We start from the raw sequence: 16,649 nt of genomic DNA on the forward strand, positions 1-16,649 counted from the left end.
ACATATATCAGTCATTAGTGAAGACTAATAGACATTTCTATTAGTAGAAATGTGCAAGCAAGTCTCATTATTTCCCATTTCCATTGAGTGTCTTTTAAAGGTTTGAAAAAAAATGCTATCTGTCCTTCTGGGGGACATTTGAACATTCAAACAATACCAGATAAAATGATCAGCTTGCAAACTTTTGAAAACACTACTACCTGCAGGGTTGAAAGGGCTTCTGTTAGAGATCAGTCTGTTCTGTGTTAACTTTTTTATATGACGGTAGCAGTTTTTCTCTTATGTAGTGGTATCATTAGAGTTTCACTTGAGTTCACAAAAATCATTTTCTGGCTGTTTCCACTTGAACCCAGTTGCTATAGAAGTTAAAACATCAGTGGGGGAGACAATTAGTTAGCTAGTCATTATGACTTTACTTAGCACACTTTTAGCAAAAGGTAAAATGACAAAAACTTTAAATAATCCTATAGAAATACACAAGTGGCTCCTTTTACTCATAGATCATTAGCACAGTGGACAGGATTTCAAAGAAGCTACCAACACCTACGATATTCTCTCCTATTATAGTGTTATGCAGTTGTCATTAGTTAAAAGGACCAAGAGGAACCATTTTTAATACAAATTATAGGATACTTACTGTTGGACAGTCTAAAACTATGGAAAGAACTGAGGATGGATTCTTCTCTGGAGGTAAATAGTAACTGCATATGAGTTCTTGCCAAGATAATTAGTTATCCAAATACCTTTGAATATTCTGCCAGCCAAAGGCCTTTTTAGAAGCTTTTAAAAATATTTGCCAAAGAATTTCTCCAGGAAAACACTTGTCTCTGTTGACTATCTTGTAGGATTTTCTTTGTTCTTAAGCACTAATGAATTATTTGGCCTCTACCCTTTGGTCTGCATTCTAGAGTTTACCGAAATTCTCCACTATCTCTACTTAATCTAATAAATTAATTTGATAAATATATCTTTTATTTTTTGTGTCTTATGCTAGATGCCCAATACACATTTGTTGAATGAATTAGAGGAAAAAAATCATTTTAATTTTTTTACTTGTCCTGTTACAAATCAAAGACTTAGCACACATGTACATGTTGTATATTTATCTACTACATGTGTATATATACACACACAGAAATAAATTTGTATATATGTAAAAATCAAGTATATACATACATATATGAAATGTCTCTATTTTAAAAATACATACATCAGAATTTATAGTGCTAAATGAGAATTGTCATTTCTGATGTCCTATAGAGTGATGATCTATTTACTTAACAGTCATAATTAAAATTCTAGGAAACTGTTTTCTGAGAAATTTTTCCCATCACCTTTGGCCATTATTTTGGTTATCACTGGTGGCAAATATTCACAACTTTACATTAGAACTGATTTCTAAAAAGAGTTAAAAAATAATTGAAGATCAAATATCTGAAAGAAATAAGTCATAAAGCTGGCTAATACTTTTTCAACTTAAATATTATATAGGATGATAAAGTAAGGGTTACTATCTTTTAGAATGGGTTATAAATTGCTTTTTCAAAATAAAGTATCTATTGAAAAACAACATGTCAGGCTGGGGAGGTGGCTCAGTGGAATAAGTGCTTTCCTGGCAAGTGCAAGGGCCTGAGTTCAATCCCTGGTTCTGAAAAAAAAAAAAAAGAAAAAAAAGAAAAACAACATGTCATATAACTCACTCATTTAATGTAGAAAATGCATCCAGGCTTTGTGAGAGAAGCCTGTAATTCCAGCACTTTGGGAGGCTGAGGCAGGAGGATCACAAGTTTGGGTTTAGTCTGGGTAATTTAATGACTTAGTGGAATCTTTTCCCAAAATAAAATATAAACAAGGGGCTGGTGAAACCTAGGCCTTGTTAAAGCCCTAGGTTTAGTCCTTAATACCACACACAAAAAGGTGCCTAATGAGATGATCCTTAGTATATGTGTTATGGGTTATGTCTAGATGTCCCCCAAAGCCTCATGTGGTCATAGTTGGGGCTATTCAGAGGTAGCTGGATCTAGTGTGTGCAATGCTGGGATTAAGGACATGTGAGTAATAACGTAGTCTGCTGATCAGTTTGGAATAGTTCTGCATAGGATCAAGGGTGCCCCATCCTGGGTGTAAGTGCTGCCTACACTAAGGGCATGCATCCTGGGTAAGGTCTGTGGGACACACAGGGGGTTTCTGCTTGTCTTGTTTGTAGCTCACTTGTTGCTTGCTGCCTGCTGCCTCCTGTCTGCTGTGATCTGATTCTCCTCTGTGATGCCCCTCTGCCATACTATCCTGCTTTGGAGCTGGCCAAAGCAGGATGAACTGAAGCCTCTTTATGGACTGAAACCTCTATAAACTGTAAGCTAAATAAACCATTCTTCTTTTAACTTTGGGTGTCAGGTCTTTTGTCTCAGCAAGAGAAAAATAACTTAAGATAACATACATGACATGTGGAACCATTATCACAAGTAATTTAAAAATATTTTCATTATTGCAAAGAGAAATACTATAGCCTTTAGCCATTAGCCTACTCTTTAGTATCTTGACTTCTCTCTAGTCCTCAGCAAGTACTAATCTACTTTCTGTCTCTGTAGATTCCCCTATTTGAGATATTTCTTATGAATGGAATCATATAATGTGGTCTCTTGTGACTAGCTTCTTCTTACTATACTGTTTTCAAGGTGTACTAATTTTGTAGCATCTGTGATTCCTTTTTATTCCTTTGTACGGTTATACAACCTTTTATTTACCCATTCATCTGCTGAAGGACAATTGGATTGTTTCTACCTTTTAGTTCTCGTGAATAATGTTGCTGCAAAATTTCATGCTTGAGTCTTTGCTTAAACATCTGTTTTCAATTCTTTTGTGCATATGCCTAAGAATACAAGTGCTATAGAATTGTTAATTCTATGTTTAACTTTTAGAGGAACCACCAAACTTTTCCACAATGGCATACCATTTTATATTTACCTGCAATATATGAGTGTTCTAATTTCTTCAAATCTTTGCAAGCACAATAAAAAGTTAATGGCCACCAAAGTTGAAGCAAGGTTCATGGTTTTTAATTTTATTAATGACTAGTGATTTTGAACATGTTTTTATGTGCTTGTTAGCAATTCATATGTCTTCTTTGGAAAAATGTCTATTTAAGTCCTTTGCCTACTTTTAAAATTTAATGGGGACTTCTAGGAGAGGAGATCCAAATGTTTTGAGCAATAAAGGGGCTGCTGGAATAAATACATGGCTTCTGGGCATCACTAAATCAAAAATCTAATGTTTCCTTGACCCAGGAATAAAGAATTAATTAAACAATACCATTAATTTAAGAGGATTCTTTGTTCTACACTTAGAAATACCATTTCTGTGGGTCTTCAAAACAAATATTTACGTGTGTTACACATTTGTAGGCCATATGTTGCTTTACACATAGTAGGGACTAACTAAATAAATAAAGTGGCTGTGGAGTTTCCCTGGAGGAGGGGCTTAGAGTCCGTGATTCACTTGGACAGAGGAGTACTGTGAATTTGTGTTTACACAGCACTTATGTATGATCAAGAAAATACTGTTGTTCTACCACAAAGAATAGGAGAAAGCTAAAGAAAATCATGAACATAAAACTTCCCCCTTTCCAATCTCTGGTTTCAAACTTTATGCGTACAACCAACCAGCAATCTAAAAAGCTACAACCTGAGAAGGTAGGATGCATTCTCAGATCTGCCAATAGCCCATCCCAACATGTAGGCACATGATTCCTATCTACCTTTGCTGGAAGCTTGGATGTTATATTAGTCACTTTCTCACTAGTGAACAAAATATCCATTTTCTGCAATTTAAAGGAGGAGAGGTTTTATCTTGGCTCTTGGTTCAAGAGAGTTCAGTCCATGATCAGCTAGCTCCAAAGCCAAAATAGCACAGTGGAAGAAAACCAGTCACCCTATGCCATCTAGGAGGCAGAGAGCAGGAGGAGAGAGGAGCCTGGCACAAGAATTACTGAGTGACCTACCTCTTCTGAACAGGGCCCACCTCATAACAGCACATTTAGATATGAATTTATCAATGGTTTAGACCTCTGGTGAGTGGGGCACCTCCATGATCTAATCAGCATTTGTTATGGTTTGTGTTGAGCTACCCCACCCAAAGCCTCCTGCAGTCATAGGTGGGGCTTTTTGAGAGGTGGTTGGATTTGGAGTATGTGACTGACTTATGGTGCAATGCTAGGATTAAGACTGCTGGGACTAAAGGTAAGTATTAAATCAATCCACTGATTGGTTGGGCACCTGCCCTAAGCCTGGTAGCCTGTACAGAATGTAAGCAGGATGGAAAGAAACTGCTAAGTTTGCTTGGACTTGCTTGCTTTTGTTGTCTTCTGCCTTCCATAAACTGTTCCCCCTCTGTGATACCCCTCCTCCATGCCACCCTTCCTTGGAGTCAGCTGACTATGGACTGAAACTTCTGCAAACTATGAGCCAAATAAATTTTTCTTTCATTTACTTGTGGGTGTTGGGTATTTTGTCTCAGCAACAAGAAAAAGAAACTACAACACCATCCAACAGCCCTACGTCTGTGCACATAAAACTTTTGGGGGACATTCTAAATCTAAATCATAATAAATACATATAAGCAAATATACATATATATATATATACAGATATATATATATATATACAGATATATACAGATATATACATATATATATATATGTAAGCAAACAGGCAGATGGGGACAGTAGTATCTTGATAAGAGAAAATGAACTAATACCTATGTAAAAATACAGGTGGGTAGATCAGAAGGCTTCTGCTTAGTGCAAAAGCCCAGGGTGCTAGAAAATAATAATTCAATATAAATCTTAATAGTCTAAGATTAGTCAGCTGAACCACAGAACCAGGTTATGATGGAGTCATTTTTAAAATATTCAATTTCATCTACTTTGAAACCTCTGAAAGTTAAAAATTGCCTCACTGGGTCTAAGTGGCTCTGACCAAATTTTCTATCCAGATCTCTCCAGGTCTTTGGTGTGGATCAGCATCTCATGAGAAAAAATGAGCGAAAGGATTGTATCTATTATTAGTAATCAATTACCCAAAGGCTTTAAGCTGGGGACATAAAATGTTGACAGCTTTTCTTGGAGCTATCCTATGAAGAAATGACAATCTGTAAGAACAGGATAAATACACAAATGGGAAGAAGAAAGTGTTTGGGAACCAGGTTAGGAATTTTCTCATTCTTCTCTATGGTCTGTTGGTAGAAAACAAAATCAAAATTACGGAATACAATTCCTCCCATGCCTTTCTTTTGCTCAAATTAAAACCATCTATTGAAGACTTTCTCACTTCAAAAGCCAGCCAGGCACTTCCTACTATCAAGGAAGGTGCCTGAAGAATAAATTGCTCCTATCAGAAATAAGCATTTCAGTTCTGCCACAAGCGGTGAGACCTGGGTTTATAAGTCTCTCCAAAGGCAACTCCATTTTTGCTGCTCTCCTCTCATTTTCTTTTGATGCATAAAACCTGTAGACTAGAGCGCTGTGATTGCATTTTGGTCTGGAGCAGTGTAATTGTAAATATTCATTGGAATTCAAGCTTGCTTTCCCAGGTATCTCCTAGGGCTGTGCAGCTAAGCAAACAGCAGCGGTGTTGCATTAGCTCACAGCCCGGAGGCTGCCCGCTTTCCCTCAGCCCCTAGGATCCTTCCTGTGGAGCGAGCACATGCAGAGAAACTGGCTCTTAAGCACCATTTCAATCTATGATTTCATTTGTTTTTCCTTTTCTCCCCATGACTGTTGATCCTTAGTAATTCTGTCTGTCCCAATATACATTAAAAGAGGACCATGTCCTTGACTGAAAGCCTGTAGTCTGAATGCTCTTGGTGTCTATGTGTGTAATCTATTTAGGAAACTAATCAGATTCTATCCATTTTAGAACACACACACACACACACACACACACACACACACATGCACACGCACATACACACACATATGCAGCAACTCTAGAATAGCTACTTACTCTAATCAAGATATAAAAGCATTCATAAATTATTCCATCTGTTTCAAATGTAAAACCTGTAGGAATCAAAAATAAATGGGCTTTGGAATACCATAACAATTAGAACAACCTTACAATAGAGAGAGAGAGAGAGAGAGAGAGAGAGAGAGAGAGAGAGAGAGAGAGACATACAGACAGACAGAATGAAAATGAGAATGAGAGAAAAGGGGAGGTTTTCAATAAAAAGTGAAGTAGTTTGAAATTTTTTGGGCTTGGACAACATTTTGATTTAATGATGAAAGTAAAAAGTTACTTTAACTGACAAAAAATAGGAATGGTCAAAATCTCACATCAATACTTTTAAAAAAATGAGATATGACCAATTAAATGCATAATTAAAAGGCACACCACTAGGCAGTTAGGAACATACAAAGAATATCTATCTATCTATCTATCTATCTATCTATCTATCTATCTATCTATCTCCTTGTCTTAAGGAGTTTAGGATTTAGCATAACAAAGTTATATAGATACTGCTATGTTAAAAAGGTGGCAAAATATGTTATCTCAGAGAAGTTGTGGGGGCATTAAGAGTAACTTCATGGCAGAGGTGAAGCTTGACTAGATTTTAAAGCAGTAGGATTTTGACTGGTGGAGTTGGATAGAGGGAGAAGCCCATCTTTGCAGAGAAATTTTATGGATTATTGAATTGTTTTCCCAAAAATGTATATTGATGCTCTAACCACTGAAATCTTTAAGTATGTATCAGTTAATTTAGGCTGATTAAACAGAATACTATATAACCACAATTTATTTCTCACAGTTCTTGGAGGCCAAAAGTCCAGGATCAGGGTAAAAGCATGGTCAGGTCTGACTGGGTATCTTCTTTTTTGTTAGATATTGATGGAATTTGTACATTCACATGGTGGATGGAGAGAGAGGGAGTTCTCTGAGATCTCTCTGTAAGGGCAATAATCCCATCATGAGGGCTCCACTTTCAGGACCTAATTATCTTCCAGGGGCTGTGTTTTCCAATATCATCATTGTGTGTGTGTGTGTGTGTGTGTGTGTGTGTGTGTGTGTGTAGGGGATAAAGATCTCAGCACATTAATTTTAGAAGGACATAAACATTCAGTCCATAAATAATGTGATCTTATATGGAATTGGGATTTGCAGACACAATTAAGGTGAATTTTAGCTGAAGAATAGTATGTATAAAGACCAATATTAGGAATTACTCCTAAGAAATAATAGAACCCATATTGTAGAGTTTTAAGGCCTTTATCTATATCATATAAAGGATTATTAGAAAAGGGAAAAAGGAAAGATTAAAATAGAATAGGAGAAGAATAGATTGAAAGAAAATGGAGAAGTTAGCAAGATACGGTGCTATTTGAGTCAAGAGGTGATTTTGTAGACAGTGGCAGTGGTCATGGAAAGGCAATGATAGATTGGAGAAAGGTGGAGGGAGAGTTCTTGTACATCAAGACTAATTAACTAAAAGAGTCACACAAAAAAGAGTTGTACCTTTCATTGTGGGGCATGGGATGCTAGGGTAGAGATGTCCTGTCAGAGATAGGAAATCCAGGCGAGAGAGTTGGTTTGAAGAAATCTGTTGAGGAATAGAGGCTAGTTTTTAGTAAATACTGATGTCCAGCAGAATGCTATGAATGTGTATCTGTAGCAATGAATTAGGAATCCAGTTCTGGGAGTCACCTGTGCCAAGAAGATAGTCAAGGGCTTGGGAATAATTGAGATTATAAAGGGATTTGAGTGATTAAACTTGTAAGAGTTGATTATGAGGGGAGCACCTCTAGTACAGGAGTGGAAAACGGAAGAGACAAAGGCAAATTTGATAGACAAGGGTATTATCAAGATGAAATACCTCAAGGAAACCAGGGCACATTTTTTATCAAACAGGGATTGATCAGTTGCATAAAATGCTGCAGAGAGATTGAGAAAAATGATTCAGAAGTTATGGGAAATGGGGATTAGAATATGAATAATGATTTATGAGAAGACAATTTCAACTTGGTAGTATGAGAGGTCATTTAAAAGGGTTTAGGAATGTTTAAGCATAAAAGAAGCTAATGTGAGTAGATTATTGTTTTGACTGATCCAGTATAAAGAGAAGGAGAAAGATTAGAAGACTTGTTCTTGCTGTTTTAAGGTAGAAAGATGCATGAGCAGATTAACAAGTAAAAGAGAAAGATTCTGGAATTTGGAAGACTTGTCAAGCACAAAGCAGAGTTTAATAACTAATGGAACAGAATTATCAAAAGAATAAAGATGTATTGGGATCAAGGCAGAGAGAGAGAGAGGCAGAAAGGCAGACAGACATAGATAGACAGAGGCAGAGACGGAGAGGAAGAGGAGGAGAAGCAGTAGTTTTTGAAAAGAGATGCAGCACTTTCCCCTTTGAAGCATGAAAAGGAATAATAGGAGGGTTTATAAATCACTTAGATATGGAAGGAGAGTTTCATTTCATAAAGAAGAAAGCAGATCAATTCCTTAGAGAGTGTGGTGTGGGTAAGTAGCTCCATGCTGGATGAAGGAAAGATGGCATCTTTAGGAAATACGATAGGGAGTGAATAAAAGCATTGCCAATAGGCAGTATGTGGTATCCACAGCATTAACCAACAGGTTTAATTTTAATTGACAAGAGGAAAATTCTCCAACAAGTCAACTAGCTTGACAGAGGTGGGTGGAAGAACGAAAGATAAAAAGAGGCCACTGTTGGTTACAGGTCAAGAAAGTATAAGAGAAGCTCAAACAGCAAAGCACATCAATGTATAGTAAACACTAGGTCAGGCCTAATATTTGAAATACTTTTGCATGGCTATCACTTTACTTCAAAGTACACTAAAAACAGCAGAAAATAAAAAATGAAGCAATGGAAAAAAGGAAGGTAAAGAATAAAAAATTGTACTATTTTCCTCATTCATGTATTCTTATAACTTGTTTATATTTTTCCAATATAAAAAATATAAATATTTTTCTATTGTTTCTTCTGTTTGCTCTGGGTCCTGTTTTCTTTGTGGTTATTTCCCCCAAGGAACAGGGAAAAATGTTATCACATCTATGAGATTAGGTTCCTTACCCTTTTATGTCTGAAATAACAAGAACAATAAATACTCAGCTTGTACAAACTACTAGAAATTGCCACATATTATTCCACTCAGTACTGTAACCTTCAGAGGCAGGAACAATTGAAGTGGTGAGATTATTTTGTCAGACTAAAGATTAGGAAAAAACAGAGCTTTATTAATAAGGCTAGCCATTGGACCCTTCCTAGTTACAGATCAGAAATATCCATCTTTGTTTTTTCTCTGCTTAAATACCTTCTTGGTTTCCATGGCAACCACAAGGACCAAATGCTGTGATTGTTGACTCAAGAAGTCACAGGCTGCTTCTCCTTCTCCTTCTCCTTCTCCTCCTCCCCCCTCCGCCTCCCCTCCTTCTTCTCTTTCTCCTTCTTCTTTTTTTTTTTTTTGTGGTACCAGGGATTGAACTCAGGACCCTGCGCTTGCCAGGCAAGGGCTTATTCTATTGAGCTATCTCCCCGAGCCCTTCTCCTTTGTAATTAATTCTGTCTTCCTCTTATCTTTTTTTTTTTTTTTGTTTACAACATATTAACAAGGGAGGGGAAGGAGTGAAGAAGTGAGGCATTTCAGGCAGGGTCATGTAGACTGGACTTAGCCCAGGTGCTTCCTATTTCTAAAGACATTCCACGTAAGGCAATGTAAAGTTGACTCTTCCCTCGTATCTCCTATCTCTAAGGTGGATTAAAGGCTAAACTAGGGCTTCTTAATTGAGAGCCACCATCCCCTATATTGTTACACCCTACTTTACCACAGAGAACCCTGAACTGCCAAGAAGTTGTGTGATATGTCAAGGTCATATGGCTTGCTGTCAGTAGAGCTAGGACTTAGTATTTCTGGCTCCAGAGTCTGAGTTTTTTATACTATGTGAATAAAAAATGGGTTATAAGGAAAATTACATATTCTAATCATGCTAAGGCAGTCTAGTTTTTGTGTGCTGCCTCAGTGAAGGTATTCATTATACCTACTTTCAATAAATGGTTTGCAGGATAAATTATATGGTCACCCTAATTATAAGAGCAAGCAAGCAGTTGCTGGGTTTTCCTCCAAACAATAGAAACTAAGAATAGTAAGACATATAAGGAAAATACATGAAATGGTTCCCTTTCCTAGGATATACAGCCTCAAGACCTCCAAGATCCTGCTTCTTTGATCCTCTCTGTTAGATCGCAGCCTCTTCCCCATCCCTTAGACTCTGTGCCCCTTTAACCCTACTACGATAGTTTCAATTAAAGAGACACACAGAAAGCTGTGTTCTCTAAGCTGCTACCAAATGGAGCTCTACACACCCAGTCTTGAGGCAGTAATGGAATTTGAGCACACAAAATAATACAGCAACTCTCTCCTCCATCTCTCTCTTCCTCATCTCCTTTCTTCATCTCTAGTGCCAGGCTAGCCTTCCACAGTCATATAGATGTGTACAGCCTTGGGAAAGACTGGTATCAGGCTGATACCAGACCATTTGTAACACTTTTGGTTGTTTTGTGGTTATTGGCAGTATCTTCCTTTCTTCTCCTTATTGTCCTCGACCTCCAGTGAGAAAAAAGGAAATTGGTACTAGTGATGTGGATTTGGTACCCTGTGAGGAAATACTGTGTTTATGTCATTGCCAAATTAGCTGCCTTGGAAGACTTAGAGATGTGCTATCAACTCCCTGTGAACGATTTTAAAAATACATCACTTGAGTTTTCTAATGCTCACCAGTAACAGGCCCTTATACAACATTCTGATTTGGCTCTTATTCCTATTTAAAATACCACAAGAAGGAAAAAATGATGGTACACCAGAGAACTAGCTCAGAAAGCTGAAGAGAAGACATTGTCCAGGGTTTTCGACATCTGCCAAGTGATTTCTGTTTTGTGAGGCTCTATTGTTCACTGAGATCTTAATAGGTCTGTTCACAGATTTCGCTCATCATTTCACTGACTGCGTTTTCCATCGTTTCTTCTATTTTCTCTGGGTCTTGTTTTCTTTGGGACTCAATGTGCAGGAAATTTATGCAACCACAATGATTTCAACTACAATTTAGATTACCCATGGTGGCAAACATACTTCTAAGCTGCCTGAAGGGGCATTTCACTTCTTCCCTATTCCTTTCTTGGTAAGCTCATCTTCTAATATGATTTCAAGAACAGATATCATTTATCATATGTCCAGCACAAAATTGATGCTTAGAATCCTACAAGAGGGAGACTAATTCTAATATCATCTTTGTCTACTATAGAAAGATCAGGTAAGTAGTAAAACAATGATTTAAACACAGACAGCTTTGCTTCAGAGTCTACATTCTCAACCACCAGACCATGATGCTTCTATCCACTGGACATTTGGCTCTCTACCATCTTGCTAGTTTTTGCTATTAGCTTCCTAATATTCCTTAGGACCAGCTGAACTAAAGATGTATACTTCTCTTGTACACAGAAGTTTACTATAGTCTGTACTATGAATCAAATTTAAATTTTTCCATTAACTTTTCTGTCAATCAAGCTCATGTTAACTGTTACACCTAAGAGTAACTAAATGAAATGCAAATTTTTCCCAACTCTTTAGAGAACACTTTTACAATATCTTTTTTTTTTTTTTTTTTTTTGGTATTTTAGTATAGAGTCTATAGGGTCTCACTACACAGATCAGACTCATAGTGATCTTCCTCTTTTCAGCCTCCCAAGTGCTGGGATTACAGGCACTCACCACCATGTCCAGGGTCAGTCGCTGTCTCAGTGTGCCCCGTGGATGGTCCTGGCATGGCATGCTGGGGATCGAACCCTGGTTGCTTGTCTGCCTAAGCAATTGTTTTAATCCACTGAGCTATGTGGATGGCCCTCCAATATCTTATGACATTTTCTTTTAGGATTTATCTCTTTTAGGAAATCTCCTACTAACTATCAGTTTAGGGATAAATTATACTCTAGGATGGTATCTTCTAATTCTTTGTATTTCCTATAGAGTCTAGTGGTCTTTATTATCCACTGAATATACAATAAAATGGTTAATGTAATGACATAGATGTCCTAATCTACACTGGAAAGAACTCAAGCTGGATGGCTGAGAAATACAAGTTAATAATTACTAGAGACCAAAGAGCTGGCCTTCATCTGTGGAGGGGAATGTGGGGAATAAATCTTCTGTAGTGTTGCTAGGCCGGGTTGCTTCCAGTTTCATTTCTTACTCTTCCCCTGCTCCACTCCATGAGACTGAGAGCTGATGGTCTTCAAGGCCACATTTTCTGGCTGACAAGTCAGCTGGCTTCCCACTAGATTCACACAAAGTGGGAAGCTGGAGAAGAGTGAAGCATGGAAAGGAAAAACCAGGCACATCTCTGCTTTCCACTGTGCTTTAAGATGGGACTCTAGTACCAGCTATGTCTCCTTGGTAGGTCCATCTCTATCATGCAGGCCTTCCATGATTCCACTTCCTGTGAAATGATCCTGTCTTTGCTCCAATAGCATGACCTCCTTCCTCTGTCTCTGCAGCCTTGGAAGGATAGTGCTTTCCTACTGTACTTTGCACCACTCCCACTGGCCTCTCAGCTTTTCTGTGCAATTCCCTCTGTTCAGTTCCCACTACTGTAAATTTGTGAAATTCTGTTTTGCTTATTAGACCCAGAAAAACTATGAAAACTGTTGTGTTTTAAAAATTATTATTCCAAAGAATCCCAGAAAACTCTCCTGCTAAAACTAAATCCTTGTCATGCTATGTTTACTTTCTGTCATCTGGCTCTATAACCAGGAGGGAGTATCAGGCCATAGGCATTAATCTTACAGAGAAAAAGATGAAGACAGCCTGGCTATCATGATGGCAAGAGCCCTCTAAGACAGTACTAATGTAATGTCTTTCAAATCTACAAGTCTTCAGCTTTGGAGATTCTTTATCATAAATTAAATTTGAATACATACCATAAAGCAATAGCTTTGTAGGTAATAAGGGTAAATAAACCAAAAGTTTTTTTAAAAACATAATATCTATTTTTTGACACTAATTCCACGTACACATTTTGCAATTTATCTTATTGGTATATTTAAAGAGACTGCTGTAGTTTAATGGTAATCATCAGGTGGTTATGTTTACATTCTTATAGGAGATAGTAGAAATGGTTTTATTTACTTTTATTTATTGGTACTGGGATTTAAACTCAGGATGGGTTTGTCAACAGGTGCTGTACCACTGCGTTACATCCCTGGCCCAGTGAAAATGCTTTTAACTTGAACACGAATTCCCAGGGAAAGCCTGGTCCTAATGTGAACCCTAATTCCACACCATACCAATCTATTCAGGACCATCTGGTGAGTGGAGAAGACAGAGGATAGCTATCTGAAGGTACCCTAGCTCTCTGTTCATCTACAGTATTTTCCTGCCCAGCTCTTCTCAATGGTTTTCTCACAAGATCTCTGAGAGTATCTTTATATAAGGTTGTGCAGTTTCTATCTGGACATTATTTCTTTGATTTTGAAGAAAAGAAATTGATTTAGTGGCCTGTGTTTCTGGCCACTTAACAAATATCTATTGATTGCCCCCTTTGTGCTTACACATTTAAAATGAGAAAAGCATTCTATGGAAGGCACTGTTGACTGGCTATTCCACAACCTTGTCCTTTGCAGCTTCCCCACAAACAGGGTGGAGTGTTAAATACCTGCTTTCCCAGCTTCCTGGACAGCAGAGGCAGGGTGCTGTGAGACATAAGCAGGTATCTGATACGGCTAGAGAGGCCTTCTGGGAAAGCCATTCATTTCCAGGTAGAAAGGAGCAGGGACTGAGGATATGGTTCTCCTCCCTTTCTTTCCTTTTTCCTTCCTTGAACACGAACATTACGGTTGATGCCATAGCACCTTTCTTGTAACCAACATAAAGAAAAAGACAAGGATCTCACCATCTTGGGCTCAGTGTCACATTTGAAACAGTCCTGGTTCCCTGATGAGATTCTGAGTGCTAAATTAATGCCATCTAGACTTCATATGTGAGGGAAATAAAGTTTTTTTATTTATTCACTGTTTATAATACTACAATGGTAAATAGAAACACTGAAATGACATCCAGGATTTGGAGGCAGATTTATTTATCTGGATGGGCACTGATTAGGATCATTACCAAAACATTAGGTCCTGATCTCTGGTAGTCTACGGCTTATACAGGATAAGCAAACAGGAAGTACAGAGGCAGAATGGCTTGTCAGTTGGGGATTGGTTCTTAAAATATGTATCACAGTAACCAGCCATTTCTAAGAAACAAAATATCAGCAACTGTAGCTGGAACCATTACCTGGGCAACTAACAAACTGAAGCATACTTGCTGGGGGAAGATGGGCATCTTCTGCTACAGTACTTTGTAGGGTAGTGGGATCCCAGATGGTTGAAAAGACATTGTCTATTTATTATGAATATGTTATATTCTATTATAATTTTGGGTCTAAATCTAATTAGTAATAAACTATTGAAGTATGTGCTTTCATTTAGATTTCTTATCTCGTTGCTCAGGTTAATGATCTTAACAGGGGTCGGCATACTTTCTGTAAAGGGTCAAACAGTAAGTATTTCGATATTATAGGCTAAATCACAGCCACTCAGTACTGCTAAATGCAGTGGGAAAGTAGACAGGTTCAATATGCAAATGAAAGGGTATGACAGGGTTTCAATAAAACTTCTACAAAAACAGGTGGTTGGCCCATGTGCTATAATTTGCTAACACTGGATCTTAGTACAGTTCAAAGGAGAAAGAGAAAATAGTTCCAAATCCTGCACATATCCAGCCTCAACCTAAGTCCAACAATGTCAGCTGATCTTTCCTTTCTTGCCTATTTTACCTGATGGCTGCTTAGGAAAGACTGATTTCAGTTGCTTTACTATAACTAAGTCAGAAGACATTTAGAGTGCCTTTAGGAGAAATATTTCCCCAATATACAAGGTATGATCAAAGAATATGTTGAATACTGGTACAGCATGACACCCATCAGAAAGGCAGGAATCTTTAACATGAGAAGCAGCAGATCAAACAGTGTATGACAAGCTTCAACTTGTTTGGTATAGTCAGTCAATTGAGAGCTACAACTGAAAGGTGTGTTTAAAATACGCTGTGAATCATGGATCATGATCAACACATTAACAGAAAATTTGGTCACGTTCATTGAAGTTTTGAGATTGTATCACTTCAGATTCCAGCTTCCTAAGAAATGTCATCACTGGAGATGGAACTTGGGTCTATGGCTGTTATTCTAAAACTAACATTCGGAGTTCTCAATGGAAGTCATATAGCTCTCTTTGCACACACAAAAAAGTGCATGTGAATCACAATCTGACATCAAAGTGACAATGAGCATGTTTTTTGAACTTGATGGAATTGCATGAGATGAGTTTGTACCCAGGAACACTACAGTGAATTTTGAATACTATAAAGGCTTTTAAGAAATGGTGTGCCTAGAAAGCAACTAAAAAATGAGCGAGTAGTTTCATCCTCCACCATGACAGTAGTCCATGTCATACATAGTTTCTGGTGTGACAGTTCTTGCATCCTCATCCACCATAATCACCAAATTTGATATTTTGTGATTTCTGACTCTTCCACAAAGTCAAAATGACCATGACAGGTACATGTTTTGAATTAATTCAGGACCTCAAGGTAGTCACAATGGTACTACTAGAGACATGTATGAAAAATGACTTCCAGAATTGCTTTGGAAAGTGTCAAGAATGATGGGATAGGTGTGTGTGATATGAGAGGGAGTACTCTGATGGCGGAAGGGACAGTTAGTAGTAATGTATCTTTTATCCTAATAAAACATTGTTAACCATTCACTGCATTTTTTGATGTTACTTCACACATTGTGTGAACAGTGGAGAGAACAGAATGAGATTTCTTTCTCAAAACAAATTTTCTTGTAAGATGAAGGATGGAGAGTTCTATCCTATTGCTGTGGTGGCCGCAGCCATGAGTATGTTTAGGCTTCAGTAGAAGCTGGCCTCCAGTGTCCTCTGCTGTGGGCAAAAAGAAGGTCTGGTTGGGCTCCAATGAGACCAGTGAAGTTGCCAATGCCAATTCCTGTCAGCAGATCCGGAAACTGATCAAAGGTGGGTTGATCATCCGCAAGCCTGTGATCGTCCATTCTTAGGTAGGATGCTGGAAGAACACCTTGGCTTGCTGGAAGGGCTAGCACATGGGCATCGCTAAGCAGAAGGGTATGGCCAATGCCCCGATGCCAGAGAAGGTTACCTGGGTGCGCAGAATGTGGATCCTGCACAGGCTGCTCCGGAGATACTGGGAATCTAAGAAGATAGACTGGCACATGTACCACAACCTGTACCTGAAGGTGAAGGGGAATGTGTTCAAGAACAAGCAGATAAAAAAAAAAAAAAAAAAAAAGGAACAGAAGTAGCAGAACTGAAAAACAGCTTGAAAAAAATGGAACTAGCGAACATAGACATCAACTCAGATTTAATTTGAGGCATACTATCCAAAGAATCTTCCTAACAAATCACTACAGACTTAAAAAAAAAAAAAAAAAAAAAAAAATTCATTCCCTGATATTCATATTAAAAAACCCCAAAGGATCTCATATCTTCTGTGGTAAAGAAAGCAGAAA

At 37.9% G+C, this 16,649-nt stretch overlaps 1 pseudogene; it reads left to right on the top strand.

Annotated features, from left to right (window-relative positions):
• The first annotated feature begins 15,997 nt into the window (after positions 1 to 15,997).
• Positions 15,998 to 16,649, top strand: part of LOC105741433 — a 946-nt pseudogene continuing 294 nt past the window's right edge.

The sequence above is a fragment of the Octodon degus genome, unplaced genomic scaffold, assembly GCF_000260255.1.
Source record: "Octodon degus isolate 3935 unplaced genomic scaffold, OctDeg1.0 scaffold00011, whole genome shotgun sequence".
Classification (NCBI taxonomy): domain Eukaryota; kingdom Metazoa; phylum Chordata; class Mammalia; order Rodentia; family Octodontidae; genus Octodon; species Octodon degus.